Source organism: Myotis brandtii, unplaced genomic scaffold, assembly GCF_000412655.1.
Source record: "Myotis brandtii unplaced genomic scaffold, ASM41265v1 scaffold77, whole genome shotgun sequence".
NCBI lineage: Eukaryota > Metazoa > Chordata > Mammalia > Chiroptera > Vespertilionidae > Myotis > Myotis brandtii.
Genome location: NW_005371082.1, coordinates 3,389,158 through 3,409,847, shown reverse-complemented (window position 1 = coordinate 3,409,847; position 20,690 = coordinate 3,389,158). Strand labels below are relative to the sequence as shown.

At 38.0% G+C, this 20,690-nt stretch overlaps 1 protein-coding gene and 2 long non-coding RNA genes across 6 annotated transcripts in view; 2 read left to right on the top strand and 1 right to left on the bottom strand.

Moving 5' to 3' along the window:
• NBEA (neurobeachin) overlaps positions 1 to 20,690 on the bottom strand; it is a 776,030-nt gene that overhangs the window by 378,198 nt on the left and 377,142 nt on the right. The gene's annotated exons all lie outside the window — the stretch shown is intronic.
• Positions 568 to 20,690, top strand: part of LOC106724228 — a 21,000-nt gene continuing 877 nt past the window's right edge. The window contains exons 1-2 of the long non-coding RNA XR_001359969.1: positions 568 to 596; positions 11,898 to 11,900. This is a non-coding gene — a long non-coding RNA (uncharacterized LOC106724228). The remainder of the gene's footprint in view (positions 597 to 11,897; positions 11,901 to 20,690) is intronic.
• Positions 17,262 to 20,690, top strand: part of LOC106724231 — a 3,832-nt gene continuing 403 nt past the window's right edge. The window contains exon 1 of the long non-coding RNA XR_001359972.1: positions 17,262 to 17,271. This is a non-coding gene — a long non-coding RNA (uncharacterized LOC106724231). The remainder of the gene's footprint in view (positions 17,272 to 20,690) is intronic.

Here is a 20,690-nt window from a genome sequence, read left to right as displayed (position 1 = left end):
CCAACAAAGATGGCGGCTAATTTGCATACGCCCAATGATGGGAGGCGAAATGGGAAGGACTGAAGAATGGTGATTGGCAACCCAGGCGGCAGGCAAGAGCTAGGGGGTGGGCAAAGGTCGCCTTTCCCCACCCCGCAGCGGGTGATCACCATTGGAAAGCCAGGCAGCAAACCCGACCCCAGGGGCTGGGGTTGCCGGCTGGCCTGTGCCGAGCGATGGTGGCGATCAGAGGCGTGAGGGCCCCGGCGCAGGCCAGGCGGCAACCCTGGACCCCACTGGGCCGGGGTTGTCAGACATCCTTCTGGTAGCCAGGGAGCCCTCGGGGGATGGGCCTAAGTCAACAGGTGGACATCCCCCAAGGGGTCCTGGACTGCAAATGGGCGAAGGCCAGGCTGAGGGACGCCCCCCCCCACCGAGGGCACAAATTTTGTGCACCGGGCCTCTAGGCTTATATAATAAAAGCCTAATGTGCAAATTGACCAAACGGAGGAACGACTGGTCGCTATGATGCACACTGACCACTAGGGGGCAGACGTTCAATGCAGGAGCTGTCCCCAGCCCTCAGGCCCCAGGCCAGCCAAGGTGGCGGGGAGTGGGTACATTGAGTGGGTGGTGCCAGGCTGGCCAAGATTGGTGCCAGTGGGGGGCACCTAATCACCCTGACAGTTGCCCCACAGATCGGCCCTGATCGCCGGCCAGGCCTAGGGACCCTACCCATGAACAAATTTTGTGCATTGGGCCTCTAGTATTCTTATAAGCAAAGATTAGTATTAAATTGATATGGAGCTAAATAATAAAACAGGGTAAATTTGTAGAATTTATAATGAATTTATGCATTTTAAATTATCCTCATTATTCAAAAAGTCTTTCTAAATTATGCCTCTCCTTTTTTTTAACACTCTTTTTACACCTATGTTAACTGGCATACAATTGCAATTTCAAATTCTCAAATATATACAACATACATAAAACTCAGTAATGAAGAAAAAGTTAGACACACCCTTACACTTAGTTATTATTTCTAGAAACCTTCAAGTTACACGTAAAGCTTTCTTATGGTAGATGACAAATAATTTAAGCATTTTCAGGTAAGTTTTAGGAATAAAACCATTGCTCCTACTCCATGCTATAATATATAGCAACAATATTAACAAAACAGCAATATGAACATTGATAACATGAGATATAAAAATGTAGAGATAATATGATTTAAAATTCTTCAAAGATCTAAAATCTGAGATTTAAAAAGTGGTACTTCTTTGCTAGTTTGATAAAAAGCAAAATAATTTTCTAAAGATAGGCTTAGGATACCTAGCAGCACGTTTATAAGTTCTAAAATAGCACTGCCTTCCCACAGCAGTCCCCCACTTCACAAGAACCAATTTTTCTGAACTTTAGTCTTCTACCCATCCTGGGACTTCTGATAGGTTAGCAGTTAGTGCCTAATCTGCAGGCATGGATTCCCCAGTTGTTTGTTTATGCTAGTATTTTAACAAACATTGAAATTCCATTAGTTGCTAGTCTGGGAAAGGACCGAAAAATCTACTTTATAGAATTTAGTATCTTTCAAAATATTGTGTGTTTCATTTTTTTGTGTCTGAAAATGGATAAGAGTCTCAAAACACACACACACACACACACACAAAACACACACACACACACACACACACTGTTAAGGATCATATTTTACCTTTGAGGAATCAGGAAAGAGCCAAAATACATTTACCCTGAGTGCCAACTGTATTGATTCTGGGAGAAAATATATTAGCACTGAATAGGTCTGAAGGCGGCTAACTTCCTGGATATTTATTTCACTAGGACTATTTTACTGCAACTAGAAAAATAAGAACATGTGACTCAGAAGTCATATACAAATGGATTTATCTTATATGCCAATAAGTTTAAAAAATCAAAATACAAGTTAATATTAAAAAGCTATATTAGGAAAAGTATTGTATAAATGTAAATTCTAAAACAAAGAGTATATATCAAAGAGTATTGAGGGCTACTTATTGGTCCTTCTTGCAGAAAACAAACACACATTTATGTATGCAGGAACCCCACAAAAGACATAAGCCATAGATAAAATAAGAAGACAGGTTATTTACTAGGAAAAATTGTGCCCTTAGTCACAAAACCTACTAAAGCAAATGAAATAAGACAGAATAATAATATTAGTGGTATATTTAGCTAGCAGTCTAACCATTTAGCAGAAAGAACCACTTTATCTGTGCTGTTTTCTTTTTCAGAATCCAATAAACTGCCATTATATTCCTTGTAAATGGTTCCATTACAAGGACTCTGTAACAACAGCCTAATCTCTTGATAATTATAATAAATGCTTATAATCAAAGTAGGAACAATTTAAAATAGGAAGGAGAAAAGGCTGTTTTTTATCAAAGTCATTGTAGTTCTGTAACCTCTGAAGTATTCAGCTACAACATTACGGCTTTCCTTCCAATCTTGTTCAAATAAATATTTAAGAAAAATATCAGATCAATGATAATTTGGATTGAGGCATTTAGCATTCTTTGTTTCAGAATCTTAAATTGTGTTAGCAATAAGAATAAAGGAGCTTCTTTAGAGTATACATTTTTGCTTAGAGTATAAGTTTCTAGAATTAAATGATAAATTATTTGGTTAGAGATGTAATATTTCCTTCAGGGAACAAAAGCAATAATTGTTTTAGCAAACTATAATGGTGAGCTAGCTATTTATAATGCCTATGGCTTTAAAAACGTATTATTTTCCTTGAAGACAACACATCTCAACACAGAAGTTAGGACTAGGTTTACTTGAGTAAACCATGATTTTCAGAGATCACATAAGTAACTGAAGGCTGATAAAGTTACAGGAAATGACGATATATGATCAGAATGGCTTTCATCTGCATTTTGTTAGGCCAAGCATTGATTTCACTTTTCAACTGTGAACAGCAAAGGCCAGCTGTGGTCAGAGTGGGAGCAAACTGTGAACCAAGGTTACACTAGAAGGGGAATTGCTTGGGAAAAAAAGCAATGCTTTTTAATAAGTTATAGCAAAAAACCTATGCTTTCAAAATGTTTGGAGAAATACTAGTGTGTAGGGGTTTTCACAAGCTGTCAAAAGTGATGGATCTAATTTCTGACAAAATGAAACCTTTGTGCTCAGTTGTGGGAATAAACAGAATTATGAGAAGAAAATAAACAAAGAAAAGGAAAATATAAAATATATTGCCTTTCAGGCAGAAAAAACTACATTTTTACTTTGTATTCCCAGAAGTGCTAAGAGGAAATTTTTGACAGCACACTGAAAAGCAAGATTCCCTTTGTGAAACCTTTCAAATTTATTTAACAAGCACAATCATTGAAAATGACCTTTATCCAAACCCTTCACAGCAGTATTAAAATGATCTAAAATGACTGCCAGATATTTTTTAAATAACATTACTTAACTAAAAGTCATTACCCAGGGGCAATATTAAAGTATTGGCAAGTAAATAGAGATCTATTTTCAGCAAAATATAACATAGGCTGAAAAGAAAAACTGATAACACATTAAACATTTTTGTCAGAAAGCTAACAAATAATACAAATTATCTCCGTTTTTCAGAATTGGTAGAGAACGTATGGTTTTCACATTCAAGGTATCTTATTTGCTCTTAATGGAGGTAAGAACCATAGGAAAAAAAATCTAAACAATAAAAATGTTGTTTAATACTCTTTAAAAATGTTATATACAGAGAAGCATTTCCAAAACATATTTTAACTAAATAAACTAAATTTTTATATTTGCCAAATGTCATAAATTTCGGAAAAACGATTTTTTTTATTTAATGGTTCTTCCAATTGTCAAAATAAGTATATAAAATTTGTCATCTCTATTTATTTTTTTAATTTACCTTCAACATAAGAGCAAAGGCTACCTAATAGACCAGAAATGGAGGGGAAAGCATATGTCATAAATAATCAATAGGTTATTTAAAAATGTATACTTGTAGATTCTAAAAATATTACAAATCCCATAGTTTCATAATGCATTTTTGTTTCAGTTAGCAAAAACTGAACATACTCTGGAGGGAAAAGATTTTCTTGTATTAAAGCATGATTAGTTCAGTAAATCATGGCTTTCAGATAAAGGTGATTACTGTATCTCCTTGATGGGAAAAGGAGAAGGGTATAGGAGGTTCATTTCACCACAAAGCAATTATGCTGAGCCAGAAAGTTACCATTTATCATGGCTGAAAGATGACACTCACTGTTAGCCAAGGGAAACTGCTACTCAAATGCTTCTTTCTAGATCAATAAACCATGTTTTTTTTATTTTTTTCCTTAGCAAAAAGTAATTATACAACAGAAACTTCACAGTCAATACCTTCCCAGGCTAACTTAAAGTCAGCTATAAAGGTGTGGAAGTATGACACTGTCAGCTGTCACTGAAGTATACTCCATTAAATCCAAATTAAGCCTGTTTTTTTGTGCTGTTAATAAAATCTTTCCTAGTGTTATTTCCAGTCATCAATACTGGTTTCCTTAGAAATAAAGTACTGTCAGGTTTTGTTTGTTTTTTTTCTTACTAATACATACCCAGTTACCACATAACAACATAAGAGAGTTGCCATTAATTCATTAATTAGGCCATTAGTATTTTTCAAGAAAATAAAAAGGAAAAAAAAAAGGAGGGGGAGAAGATTCACAAGGGAAAAACAATCACTGTCCCCACTCAGTGAAAACTAAAGTACTTCTGGAAGCACATTTCCTAATCTTCCAGTTGAGGATCTGACCTTTAAACTTCTAATCCTCAAACAGAACAATTTAAAATTTTAGAATGTACAACTAAAATTTTCTCAAAAAAAAATCCTTGTAGTTAGGTAGATAGATCATAGATGATTACACATGTGTTTATTATATATACTTACATAAAATTAGGTGTTACAATCATTTGAAAATCTATCCAAATGTCAATTTGACAACTGCTTTCAGTAAGACAGAGCTTAGTCTTATAAACCAATCTAATATATCAGAAAAGGTTAAAGGGCATGGAAAAAAATCACTCCCTCAATGAAAAAAAAAATTGACATCCAGTTTTCAAGCTGATTTATCAGTGGAAAGCTAACATGGATAGGTTGCCATTAGTGGAGAGTAGCCTTTCTAAGAAAGCTGTTACAAAAATCTCTCATTTTGACCTAGCTACATTAATCAATATAAACCTATACTGTTGCAAATTTTAAAACATTGATCTTCTGTTATAAGCTCAATGCAGCCACATTTATCAACAGTCATAAAAAAACAAAACACACCTCAATATATTTTTAAACAAAGGTCCAGAAAATAAAATGATGAAGCAAAATTCAGGTTTTCTTGATTTGTTGCTTAATCATTGTTACCAGAAATTGCTGAATCCAATTAATGACAAAATTGAGTTAAATTTTTTATATTTTAGGAACTATTACTTTTCACTTTGTTATCAATTTAACTAGTCCAGCAACATTTCCTAGGCTTCTCAGTTATGTAGCTCTTGTATCAGAGTATCCTAGAGTTATTTTACTCTGTTATTCTAAATGTTTAGAATTAGAAAAACTATAGAGTAAATTTTGATTTAATATATAAAACTAGAGGCCTGGTGCAAGAAATTCATGCATGGGGGGGGGGGGTCCCCTCACCCCAGCCTGCACCCTCTCCAATCCGGGACCCCTCGAGGGATGGCCGACTGCTGGTTTAGGCCCAATCCCTGGTATCAGGCCTAAACTGGCAGTCAGATATCCCTCTCACAATCCTGGACCGCTGGCTCCTAATTGCTCACCTGCCTGCCTGCCTGGTCACCCCTAACTGCCCCGCCTGCTGGCCTGGTCACCCCTAACTGCCCCCCGCAGCCAGCCAGGTCGCCCCCAACTGCCCCCTCCCTGCTGGCCTGGTTGCTCCTGTCTCCCCCACCTGCCTGGTCACCCCTTACTACCCCCCTGCTGGCTTGGTTGCCCCCAACTGCCCTCCTCTGTCGGCCTGGTTGCCCCTAACTGCCCCCCCTGCTGGCCTGGTCACCCCTAACTGCCCCCCCTGCTGGCCTGGTTGCTCCTGTCTCCCCCACCTGCCTGGTCCCCCCTTACTACCCCCCTGCTGGCTTGGTTGCCCCCAACTGCCCTCCGCTGTCGGCCTGGTTGCCCCTAACTGCCCCCCCTGCTGGCCTGGTTGCTCCTGTCTCCCCCACCTGCCTGGTCCCCCCTTACTACCCCCCTGCTGGCTTGGTTGCCCCCAACTGCCCTCCGCTGTCGGCCTGGTTGCCCCTAACTGCCCCCCCTGCTGGCCTGGTCATAGGCAGCCATCTTGTGAGGGCATGAGGGTTAATTTGCATATTACCTCTTTATTATATAGGATACTTTTGTTAATCATATCTGAAAGTGATAGCAGAGAATGACCAAAAACATTTTGAAAGAATTACAAATTGTGTAGTTAAGATATTTTTGGGCAGAGGAGACTTAAATATTTCTTAATTTACAACTGTGGGTAAAAATTCTGCTAATAAAATAGGAATTCTGCTAAAAGTCATCCATTGTATTTTGGGAAACTCAAAGTAAAAAAAGTAAAAATCAATATGCTTTGTATTTGTTTTTACATTATTGGTATTTTATTATGAGTACTATTAAGAATCTAGAGGAAATGAGCAGAAGGAAATGCTATTATAGAACAACCCTGCCTTTAAAAAATTTTTCAAGATGACATCATTTAAGTCTAAGTTATATCATATATTTTACAAATATATTTGTTTTATATTTAGAAATATTATGTAATTTCTACTATATTTAGAAAATATATATTTTTAGTAAAACTTATAATATTAATATAATTACTTATGCAAACATAAATATTCAAATATCATATTTACTGTGGATCTCTATAGAAAGTTATATAAAACACGAAAGTGGAAAGGATGGGGAAATGTAAATCATACATGTTCACTACTATTTATTCCCTTTCCACACATGGGTGACATGGTGATGAGCCTTAAACAAAGCCAGATAAATGGATTCAGTCCTGCCCATTAGTATGAAACAGATAACATAAGGAGATTTTATTGTATTAAGTACATACCATTCCACAGATAAAATATTTTCAACTAACATGTTAATCAAGAGAAAATATTAATTTCTTAAAGTTGTAAATTATAAACATGATTTGTATTCTTTAACCAGGCGGAAGTAAAATGGTTAAACAAAAGTTTAATTAAGATAAAAAAAATCAGCAACTATAAAAATTATAAAGTTACAACAAAAATGCCTTTAAATTTACATTATGGATAATCAAAAGGAAGTACTCTGTAGGTAATATATAGATACACTTACGCCAACCTTAATTTGCCAAAGTCTAAATTAATAAAGCTGAGCTACTGTAGAACTTAGTAAAATTTTTAACACAGCAAAGACTCAAAAGGATTTACCTGAAGAACAAAAATAATGCCAGAGAAGAAGAAAATATAATAGTCAATGTAAGGGTTGAAATAGAGGATATCTGATCCAGCAGTGGCAAGCATAGTATATTTTTGAAAAAGAAAGATAACATGAAAAAGTGAAAAACTTCAAACTGAATTCTGTTTGGTGATCCTCAAGTGAGCTCATAATTAACTTTGGGAATGATGAATAGTATATTCTTACTAGAGGCCCAATGCATGAAATTCATGCACAGCGCTGTCCCTAGACCTGGCCTGCGATTGAAGTGCGAGCGTCTGGCATGGAAGGGCAGGTCCCAGCTGACCTCTGGGCCCTTGGCAGCACCTCGGCCCTTGGCCCCCCGCACGCCCCCATCCACCTGAGTCATGGTGCCCGAGTCCCCATGCAGAGATGCGGTGAGCACAGCTGGACAGCAGCATGGGTGCAGATGGGCTGGGGTGCAGCATGGGCCTCTGGGCCGCCCAGCACACCACATGGAAGCTGGGTGGGCAGCGCATTCTCTCCTGGCTGGCCTTGCAGACCGGCTCCTGCACAAACCCACGGAGAGCCCGACCAGCCCCCGTGGTCCCGGAGGCTGCAGCCTGGCTCACCTGGAAGAGGCCGTGCAGGTGTGGGGTGGGCTCCTTACAGGCACCTGGCACCTGAGCATGGGGGCTTCTCTGGCACGCGAGCCCTGGCATCCAGGGAGAAGATAGCAGGGGAGTGAGAGAGAGCTCGGCAGACATCCCGCATTCTCACCACACCTCCGTCCCTGTCACCCCTGCTCCCAGGTAGCCAGCGAGAGATTGCAGGCCCCTGCCTGGGTATCACGGGAGGTTGGTCACCGCCACCCACCCTCAGTTCCCTGTCTCAGCCCAGGGCCCAGCCCCAATCAGGCAATCTGGGTCTGCTGGCCGCTGGTTGCCATCTGCGGGGTGATTGATCGGGTCTGGGCCCCCACCTCCCCGCCGCCACTGGTCACTGTCTGCGGGGTGATTGGCGGGATGATCAGGGCCCTGCTCGCACCAGCTGTGGCCTGGCGCCGACCGCTCATCTGCTCCACCATCCCACCGCAGTCCCACTCTCGCCGGGGCCCATTGGGGCCAGCAGCACTTCCACTACCGCCCGCTGCCAGCACTGCGAATTTGCATATTAGGCTTTTATTATATAGGATTTCCTTAGAAAAAATGTAGTCTAATTGTAAAATGGGCATGATTGAAAAGGAATAATTTAAAAAAACATTTTACAATTCTACATTGTAGGTACTATAGGACATATAAAAATACCCTGATTGGTAGAAAAGCATAAAAACAGACTATAACCCGCTAAGTGTTTAAATTACTGCTCTTCTGATTAGATATCAGGCACTAACACATCAGAAGATGTATTTTACATACCTCAAGGGTATTACTTAATGCCTCAGACATAACTTACCACTTAGTAAGTTTTATTAAAGGTAGAGAGATCTATTTAGGTATAAAATTGTAGGATAAGTAAATACTCTTTAGAACACGATGATTCTTAAAAAAAATTACTAATGTAACTCTAACATTTAAAATTGATACTCATAATGTTCATGGTTTGTCTTCCTATAAGCTGGCCTTTTCTTTGTTGTCTCAGTCAGTAAGCCACTGCATATTGTGACAGGCCTGGGTATTAGAATCTCCTTTCTTTTCAATCTTTATCATAGTTCTAAAACCATCTGGGCCTCTATGCTAGATTTACCTCTCCACATGGGACTCTTCATATGGCCAGCCCATCATGCCAATATCTGTCTTTCTGGCTGCTTCACCACTATCCCCAACATAGAAGAAAATGTTCATTTATCTCCAATATATAAGAATATGTTTAAACATATACAAACAAAAATATATAATTTTTCCTGAAATTATTTCCTTCTTCATCTTTTAAAATACTGATAAAAATTATATTCACATTATGCTTGTAATTAAGATCAAATTTTATAAATAATTTAGCCACTTTCCATTTCCCCAAATTTTACAATTTACTATCTTTTTCCATGTCTTTCCCAGCAACAGAGCTATGTAAAATGTATCCTGTTGGGGGGAGGGGATCAATCAGGGGAAAAAGGAGACATATGTAATACTTTAAACAATAAATAAATAAATAAATAAATAAATAAATAAATAAATAAAATGTATCCTGTTTACTGCATGTCATCTCTGGGCTAGGAGAATGCCAGTGCTAAGACATGTTATTTCTTTCTTCCACTAAATTCTATTATAATTCAAATTTTCCCAAATCTTTAAGGTACTGGTATGCATGATCACTGTACAATGACATGCGTATCCTGCTGGTATGAATGTGTTTAAGGACAAAGGGCAAAGCAAGCATATTATGAACCAGTACCTGCTAGTCCACAGATTATATAAAGGCAGATAGCATGAGGGAATTTTGTGCTAAGATGGCATTGTTTATCTTGGACTGATTACTCTTGTGATTCAAGTAAATGTTTAAACTAGTAAATGTTAAAACTAAACTGAATTAAATTTTCCTTGTTGCCAAAGTTAAGCATATTCATTTCCAGTTCAACTTAGCTTATACATTTTTAGTGCATATTACAAAATTTACATATTTTCATTGTTATTAAAGTGGATAGTATTATAAGTAACTACAACACTTTGAAAATGTAAACCTATTACAATGTTGAGATAAAAAGAGAGTAAATGAGAAAGAAATAATGCCTTACTTCCAGGCTTATACAAAGATGATTATAACAGTTATTTTCTTCATTAATTAATTTTATAATTATTATTGACCATTTGTATGTGCATTAATGTTTTCTAAAATATATAATTTACTACTTAAGAGCATATAAAAATAACAATAAAATTATTAATTCCAAATTCACTTAGTAATTGCTTTTCCTTTTGTTTCCTGTACTTCTCACTATAAAATAAAGGTGCTTAAGTATATGTTAAATAAAAGATTTGTTCTTAATATTAAGAAAGCAGGGACAGATCCAAAAAAAGAAATAGGTAATGACATTTTCATCATTCCCCATGAAACTGTGTCATCTTGTTTAAGCACTAAGCTAACAGGATAAAGAAGTTATCATAAAGAGATTCCACGGTATTCTAATGTCATGACTATTGTAGAAAAACCTTATTATCATGTCTTCAGAGTTTCAGCACTAAATGATAAATATCCTGGCTAGTAACCTATATGAGATGTTTCCCCTCACATTCATCACCCAGAGGTACTACACTGCTTGTTTACTTTTCCTAATGCCCTGTGACCTCGTTTTAACATTCAGTATCATATGACATAAATGCCCATTATATCTGTCATGGCTAAAGAATCATTGTTGTTTTTCCCCACTCCTCATCAATTTAGTTTTACCCCGGAGTATTAAATATAATTAGACATAGAATATAATTTTTAAAAGACAAGAAACAAACCATTTTTATAGAGTAACACAATTATAATAAATAGCTAGATAAACTAATTTGGAAGAGGTGGAAAATTTCATTAAGGATCAAGAAGATTATATTCTTTTTCTTATGAACACCCAATTCTGATTTAGTATCACCATAAGTAGGTCATGACCTCTCAAGACTTATTTTCTTATCTGTAAAATTGAGTTGCTACAAAACCAGGTTTAATTTTACTTAGGCAGTTAAGATCTTCCTTGATTGAATTTGAACTCCTATTTTGGAGTCTTATCTTTAATTACTATCATTTTCATACTTTATTCTGGATAATTTAATGTAATGAAACATGCCTGGCTGTTTCAACCCTGTGCAATACATTGTGACTGAAAAGTCTGAATATTCATTTATTTCTTTATAAAACATACACATTAGTTAATGCTTCACTCAAAATATTCTTAAATATTGCTTTATATTAATATTATAATTACTAAAAATTGCTATGAGCTCACAAACTAGACTATAGTTCCCCAGGGCTGAGACTGACCCTTACATACTAGTATCTTTGTATTCTACACAGAGTGTAGCAAGTGGTCTACTGTGTGTCATATCACAGAATATTTGTTACAGATGTATTAATGTGGATGGAAGAAGGTATATTCCCTAAATGACATATTCATTGAACTACCAGCTAGCTAACAAACATAACAATCTATGTATTAAATGAATTGCTAGAGGTTAGGCACTTAATCTCTTAATAAGTTTTCAGTCTGAAAAGTCATTATCTCATTTAATTATCACTCTTTGATAGTTTAATATTATAATACAAATCAATTGAATTGCTACATTAGTAAAAAAAAGAAAATTCATATGACCATATGATAAATAAAGATAAAGCAAATTATAAAAGTATATACCTATTCAGAATAAAACCTTTTAACAAATTAGGATGGGAAGAAAAGGGGACTTCCTTTTATTTGATAAAGAATATCTACAGCATAAGCCGGTTTGGCTCGGTGGATGGAGCGTCGGCCTGCTGACTGAAGGGTCCCAGGTTCGATTCTGGTCAAGGGCATGTACATTGGTTTCAGGCATATACCCAGTAGGGGGTGTGCAGGAGGCAGCTGATCAATGTTTCTCTCTCATCGATGTTTCTGACTCTCTATTCCTCTCCCTTCCTCTCTATAAAAAATCAATAAAATATATTAAAAAAAAAAAAGAATATCTACAAAAAACAAAAAAGACAACTCTATGGCAAGTATTACAATTATGGCAAAATATTTACAACTTTCCCCTTGCCATTATTGCTATTACACTTCAATTTAACATTGTATTGGAGCTCCTATTCATTACAGTAAAGGAAAAATAAAATGAACAAAAAGAGGTATGCAAACTGAAAAAGAAGCAAAACTGTCAGTATTTGGGATGGCTTGATTGTACTCACAGGAAATCTAATACATATGCAAACTATAATAATAAGTGAATTTAGCAAGGTTATTGGATAAAGGTCTATGCAAAGAAACAACCATTTTCTATATATCTGTCTCAATCTCATAGTTAAATTTTGAAAATGATACTACTTACAGCAGTTTCACAAAAACATGGAATACCTACGAATAATTTCTATGAAAGATGTACAACACTTCCACACTGTAAACTACAAATTACTACTGAGAAATTAAAGATCTACATAAGTAAAGTCATATTTCATTTAAATTACTGTATTTTAAAGATGTTAATTCTCCAACTTTTTCTATAGAATCAATGCAATCCTAATCAAATTTCCAACACTTATTTATTTTTCCAGAAATGCGCAAGCTGATTCAACAAATTAACATGGAAATGCAAAGGTCAAAGTAGCCAAGTCAATTCTTGAGAGCCATAAAGCTGAAGAGTTTACTTTACAGGTATCAAGACCAATTTATCCAGCAATAGCAATTAAGACAGTGTGGGCTTGGTGCAAGAACCGACAAGCTGATGAAAAGAACTTAAGAGAAAGTCCAGAAATGCCAGAGACAGACCCAGAACAGGCATCCTAGTACAGTGGGAAAGAAATTATTTTTTTCAATAAATAGTGCTGAGTCAAATGAATATCCAGATGATAAAATTTAATCTTGACTTCTACCACTTGCCATACACAATTCCAGATGGAATTTAAGTCTGACTGTAAAAGGCAAATCAATAAAGCTTTTAGAAAACAAACAAACAAAAAACCTAGGAGAACATCTTTGTATCCGTGTGATGTTTGAATAGACAAAGATATCTTACATAAGAAACAAAAATCATTAACCATCAAAGAATAAAATTGGTAATTTGGACTAGAAATAAGGAAGCAGAAGAGAGATCCAGAATATTTGATGAAGTCTTACAAATCAATTAGAATAAAAGGCAAGGCACTAGATCAATGGGCAAAAGACTTATAGACATTTGACAAAAGAGAATAGTTAAATCTTTATTGGTTATTATAAAAGATACTCAACTTGTCAATAATATTATAATAACTATGTATGGTGTCACATAGGTACTAGACTCATTGGGGTAATAACTTCATAAGGTATATAAATATCTAATCACTATATGACATTAATATAATATTGTATGCCAGCTGTAACTGAAAAATAAATTTAAAAAATAATAAAGTTAATATGATTTACCCTAAAAAAATGTACTCGACTTCATTAGTGATCAGGAAAGTGAAGATTAAAACTATAATGGAATAGAAAAAAAATCCAAGTATCCAGAGGATGCAAAACAACTGAACACTTTAGAAAACTGTTAAGCATTAGAGCTAAACATAAGCCTACACTATGATTTAGCAATTCCAATCCAGATATATGCCTAACAGAAAGATATTTATTTGTTCAATGAAAAAAAACACAAACCAAGATCAAACATGTACTCAAATGTTCATAGCCACACTATTCATAATAGTCAAAATCAGTATAATAAAAAATAAATTTGGGTATATTCACAAAATGGACTACTACATAGCAATGAGAATAAATAATCTAAAACTATGTGCAACAATATGAATGAACTCACAAATTTTAAATTGAGTAAAATTAACCAGACAAAAGAGTTCATACTATATGATTCCAATTACATAAATACAAAAGTAGGTTAAAAAATGAGTTCTTTTCTCTGGTCAGTGTTGATCAATGATTAGAGCGTCGGTCTGCTCACCAAAGGGTTCAGTGTTGGATTCTCGGTCAAGGGCAGATACCTGGGTTGCAGGTTCCATCCCCAGCCTGGGTTGGGATGTGTGCAGGATGCAACTAATCTATGTTTCTCTCTCACATAGATGTTTCTCTTTCTCTGTCTCTCTTCCTCCCTCCCATTCTCTCTAAAAATCAATGGAAAAACATCCTTGGGTGAGGATTAACAACAACAACAACAAGCTCTTTGAATTTAGAATAGTGGTTACCTTGTGGGGGTGGATGGAGTATACAAGGGGAGCTTGTAAGGAGCTGGTAATGTCTGTTTCTTTGTTTAGGATGGGTGGGGAACGTCTGGCCTGAGAGCCACATAGGGCCCTCAAAATACTGCAGGCAGGACTCAGCTTTTTTCATAGCAATATAAATTTATATTAAGTGAATTATATTAAGCGAATGATGTTATAAATATCCAAATGGCCCTTGGCAGAAAAAAGGTTCCCCACCTGTGATCTAGGGTAATAACTGCACAGTTATTTCCAGTTTTTGAAAATTCATTGAGATGTCTTATTAGGATATATGAAATTTTCTGGATACCATCATGCCTCTTTAACTCCTTTCACTTGGTAATCTATGAGCCATTTTGATGCTTATTTAAAATTAAAATCTAGTACTTTGATTTACTTATCAAATAAAATCTACTCAAGACTCAAGAACCTGACTTTATTTGCATTCTTTACCAACACAGGAAGCTAACTTTATAAACAAAAGATGTTAAGTGGCCAGCCAATGTCATGATATAGTTTACATATACAAGGATATCTTCAAAATATGTTTAAAATGGCCAATGTAGTTTCTGGAATTTGACCACAGACATTCATTCCTAAGAGCTAGGAACCATTCTATATTTTATTCTATCTTCTAATCCTAAAGGTACACTGCAATCAGAATAACTATGATGGTTCTTTGAAAAGATACTATGATCAGACTCTATCTCCTCTGAGCTGATAGCTTAAAATGATTAGTGAAGAGCTTGTAAAACCAGAATAAGAATAAGAAATTTCAATGAAAATAACAATATCAGTGCTTTTGTTTTGGGCAGGGAGTGAGTTTGTGTACTTGTGTGTGGGGGAAGCCACCACTTGCCAATACTATCCTGAGAGTGCACCAAGGAACGTGGAAGGCTGATGAACCTTGAGCGTTAGCAGGGCTGATGCTAAGCACTGATTGTTCGTGTTGAGATAGTGGTGGCTCGAAGCAATTTCCTGACCTGAGAGCCTCCAAGTAAATGTTTACTGGACCTTAATTTTTACTGATCTTTATTGATGTTAGAGATGGTCTGTCTACTACCTGTTTGCCATGCTTTACTGAGGGTAAGATGTGTATCTAAAACTGAATAAAAAGCGGATAAGGCCAGGTTTCAGTGTATCCCTTCAAGAAAGAGGCTCCACCTGGCCCCCGCCCCTTAATAATTCATATTTGTGTCTAGTATTTTCATTTGTGCGTCGGCCCCTCCTTCAGATCCTGAACCAAGCCGTGCAGGTCGCAGCATTTGTGCATTTTTTTTGACTGAATTATTTGGTTTGATTGGATAAATGGAAGACAAGTATATAATGTACTGGTAGGAATATACTGGTAGAAAGTATCAGAATGTATGGTGAAGTTACTGTGCAGGCAGGAGTCATATGGCCTCCAAAATGATATTTATGGTAAAGCACTGAGCCCCCCCCCCCCTCAAAAAAAATCAAAAACCACCAAAAAACAATTTAAAACCAGAAACAACTGGAAGGCTAAATATCTGGGAAAGATAGGTAAAGATCACTGGTAGTGTGGTAAGCAGGTAGAGTGACCAGCGGTTCTCAATCTGTGGGTCTCGACCCCTTTGGCGGTCGAACGACCCTTTCACAGGGGTCGCCTAAGACCATCCTGCATATCAGATATTTACATTACAATTCATAACAGTAGCAACATTACAGTCATGAAGTAGCAATGAAAATAATTTTATGTTTGGGTCATAACATGAGGAACTGTATTTAAAGGACCAGAAGGTTGAGAACCACTGAGTTAGACAGACATAAGCAGAGAAAGGTACAGACATGGGCCAGGTACAGAAGGGCACCAGGGAGGAAAGCTCCAGGTGCCTAGCAATGGGCAATTGTAGAGTGGAACCTTGTCCCCAGGATGACTTTCCTCCCCTAGCATATCGCTAGTCATGCAGTTTGGACCCCCTGACCTTTCCTCCCTAGAGATAACATCTATGCCTCAGTTGTATTTCAGCTCCAGGCCCAGATAAGCAACAAAACCAGCTACAGCTGATCTCAGGACCAGCTGCACTGAATAATGACCCCCTGCCCCGTGGATGCCCACCAATCAATCATGGAGACCACACCCTGAAAGGACACACCTGGAAAGCTGCTGAATATTCTACTGAGATCTTCCCCTGGGACCTCCCCTAAAATCTCCACCCTTGAAACCCTTAGGATGGAGGACCCAACAAGCTCTCTTTTGGAAACTTGCTGGTGCCTTTTCCCTCCCCTCTGCCCACTTCCCCCAGGCACATTACCATTACCTTTCTCACTCCCAAGCTCCTAGTGGCCTTCATTTAACTCAGTGGTTCTCAACCTGTGGGTCGCGACCCCCTTAGGGGTCAAACGACCCTTTCACAGGGATCGCCTAAGACCATCGGAAAACACATATATAATTACATGTTGTTTTGTGATTAATCACTATGCTTTAATTATGTTCAATTTGTAACAATGAAATTGGGGGTCACCACAACATGAGGAACTGTATTAAAGGGTCGCAGCATTAAGAAGGTTGAGAATCACTGATATAACTTGTTTCCTTCTATAATTTACTTCCTCAGCCCATTCCTTCTGTGAATTACTTCTTCCTCCTCTGTGATTTTATAAATAAATATTCTCTTACAGTTTGAGTGCTGGCTCTGAATTCTTTCCTAGCCAGAACTCAAGTTGCTGAACCAGATTGCTGAACCCATGTCAGGTCTGACCCCACTGATCTAACAACCCCTGTCTTTCCCACCACCTACAACAGGATCTGAGCTAGAGGTTTATTCATCACACAGAATATTATCAGTCAAGTTAAAGCCACTAGGGCAACTGCCACTAGAAGAAAGAGTCTCCCATGGAAGGAAAAACTGGTGCCTGGTCAGGTTAGAGTGTTAGGCTTCTGCCAGTCTCAAGTCAAAGCCTGGCCATTGACTAAATGAGTGCTTGGGTCCCTGCCCAACTCCAAGATCAAAGATGCAATTCCTCCCCCTGGTTTAAGAATCTTGAATGTCCTTATGTGAGTAAAGGACCTCACAGGGGTGTCTGGGTTGTTGAACCCTAAAAGACGTGCAGGGGCCTCGCAGAAATAACACATGTAATTAAATTCTGACCCGTCCAGGGGATGCATATAAAGGTTGGTCACCCAGCATTCCAGGTCCTTGTGGTTGTCTTAGACAGCTGGGAGAGAAACTGAGACATGGTTCAAAAAAAACCCCAGCACATTTCTGACCCACTACATATGCCTACTCCTCTGGCCCAGATCCCAAGCAGGTTTTAATTGGAGAATCGTCTGCCTTTTTCTTCTGCTCTCTATCTCAGTCAGGTGAAATAGCATCCAGCCAAGACTGTTGCCCCCGTGGTCCAGATCCCACTAAGCTTAACTCCTCGGTCTCCATTTGTGCAGGCCTTTCTAGTAAGGGTCCTGGGTAAAAACTTTTAGGCAAGAGTTAAGATGGGAGAGGGGGAGGAACCAATTGTTTTCCACTCCTGGCATATGAGCATGGCCCTATCAGCCGTGGGCAAACTACGGATCCGGCCCGTTTGAAATGAATAAAACTAAAAAAAAAAAAAAGACCGTACCCTTTTATGTAATGATGTTTACTTTGAATTTATATTAGTTCACACAAACACTCCATCCATGCTTTTGTTCCGGCCCTCCGGTCCAGTTTAAGAACCCATTGTGGCCCTCGAGTCAAAAAGTTTGCCCACCCCTGCCCTAGATCTTCCCATCAGGCATAACAGGAGTTAATCACAGCCCTTAGCCACTTCTGCCACCACCTGGTAGAAGTTTTAGCCTTTTAGAGAATTTAGAGACACAGCTGTTAAGTTAGTCCATTAATTACTAGGTCACTTGCCTCTCGCCTTTATTGTGATTCTGTAAAATGGGCACCCACTCTCGGGAGTGTTCTTAAAAGTCTCATTTTCGCCATGTTTTTATTTCCCAGTCCATCATTTGAAATTTGGATAGGTGATCCATTTCCCACAATTTGGGGACGTATCCGGAACTTTTGTACCCATGGAGAGGGAAAGGTTGGTTTAAGCCCGGCAGTGGTTCTCAACCTTCCTAATGCCACGACCCTTTAATACAGTTCCTCATGTTGTGGTGACCCCCAACCATAAAATTATTTTCATTGCTACTTCATAACTGTAATTTTGCTACTGTTATGAATCATAATGTAAATATCTGATATGCAGGATGTATTTTCATTGTTCTCGACCCACAGGTTGAGAACTGCTGGTAAGGGGAGGTGCCCCACTCATTTTGGGGGGGCCTCTTGGCCTGAGCTTCATCTCTTCACGGATGCTATAGAATAGGCCTGAGACTGTTTTTCTTTGGAAGATGGCAAAAATGACACAAGGGGAATATACGCGAGGCAACCAGGCAAGCCACATGGCCAAAATAGTCCATTGGAAGAATGCTGAGGTTCTGGGGAAGGTCAGTCCCCAAACCAGGGATAAGAGACATTGTTTTTTTAATGGAGTGCTTTCTGTAGTGTCTGTGTGTTGTACGCACTTGTAAAATTGTGTATAAGAGTGTTTTTATTGATGTTTTCTGTTAATGTTTGAATCAATCTGTTTAAAGATGGGGCTCATCCCACTTTGCTGGGGGCCCAGCTGCTTGTGGACAGGCTGAACACGTGGCAGGATTTGAATTTTGAAAGACTTTTTGTCTGTAATGTAACCTTGGTTACTAATATTATTTGCTAGCTTAGTTTGCTCTTTGCTGTTTTTATAAACATGGGAAACCCTCTATGTGGGCTTTGTGCCACTCAGAACCAAAGGTCATTTTGCTGAGCTGGGTTAAAGTTTTAAGATTTTAAGACTAATTTGAAAGTGTACAATTTGTGAAGGTTAATATACATTAACCCACGGAAGTTTAAACAAAGGCCAGACCAATAGCTAATTTCAAGCCTGCCTGTAATTAACAAACCATTATCTTTCCCGCCTGAGGCAAAGCAGGAGGGTGGAAGGAAAAAAGAGTAGCTTTAAAAATGGCTTTTAGGTTTCAAAACGAAAAAACTGAGAGGCAGCACTTGCCAAACCCTAGCAGGCATTCTGGAAGGGGCAGAGTGGAGAAATTTGCAGAGCCCCGCCCCGAAGTGCATCCGTTAAACAGGATGGGTTGGTTGGCACCTGCCTGTGATGTCACAAACCCATGCAGGCTGGCTATTGGGCAGTCACAGCTTTGACACTTCTGCACCCTTGAGGGCAAGGCAGCAAAGAAATGGGCGGGCGGTAGGCGTGTCCTCCCAGGGTTTTCTCTACAATTCAAAGTATATTCTGTACTTCTATGGCATTACTAGAACATAACAATTTATTAGCCAGATTGAAAAGAGTTAATTCTGTGGTCAAGACCAAAATCTTTAATGTTAAAACCGATTTAAGCTTTGATAATCTTTAAAAGGGTACATTTGGCAGCTTTTCCAAGTGTAATATTTCAAGGATTTAACTGAGAGATAACTTTGTGACATCTCAAGGGCCCCAAGGTGACACAAAGATTTATTCTCTCTCCCTGAAAAAAAATATTTTTGAACTAAATTAGATTAATTCAATATATTTAAAATTTCATGAGGAAACTCTGCCAAATAAAAAAATTAATAGCAATATTCTATTTAAAATACATATACTTTGAAGGTTATAGAAATTTCAGCCTGCTTCAAAAAAGAACTTACACAAATTCAGAGCCAAGTTCAAACAGGAAACTTTTAGAAATAGCACATATCCAGTCAGGGACATAGGGTCAGCGTGCTAATTCTCTGTGTCTGTCAGTGACTTTCTGGGTGTTTTACATTTCATTTATTGAAATTTATAAACTGTTTTCAATGTTCACTACACTGTCTGCAATAAGCCATGTGTCACTCTTTATATACAAATTGTTTTTTGTACCAGAAGGTTGTTATCTCAGAATGTTAAAAAAGTAAATGTTTTATCAATTGCATTTTTAAAAAATCTATAACCATGCCACTTTTGAATTTTGTCATATTGGACAGTCATTGCTTTAATTTGGTGCATTCAAGTCTTTAGAAAAACCCATGGAAAAGACTCTGACTTATTCTAAATTGCAGGCTTCTAAGCAGGTCATATATTTGAACTAAAAGGGGTTTATAGAACTTCAGGGAATTACTAAAGTATATATAGAAGGTGGTACCTCCTTCTGAGGAGGAAACTGGTCTTGCAAGGCATGTCAGGCCATAAAAACTGAACAATGTGAAAGGGCGAGGGCTACGCCCTCCATCTTACCCTGGATCCTCCATTTTTGGGCAGCCATGTGCTCGGCAAGGAGCTTCTTCCCGGAAGCCCAAGCCTCTGCTAGCCACACCCAGGATTTCTTTAAACTAACCAATGACAATCAAGGGAAGTGCGCGCCATAGATATGACCACATCCTGTGTAACAAGACACCGACTTGTGCCTGGCCAATCGGCAGGGCTCACAGTCCTTTCTCCTCCCCTTACTCCA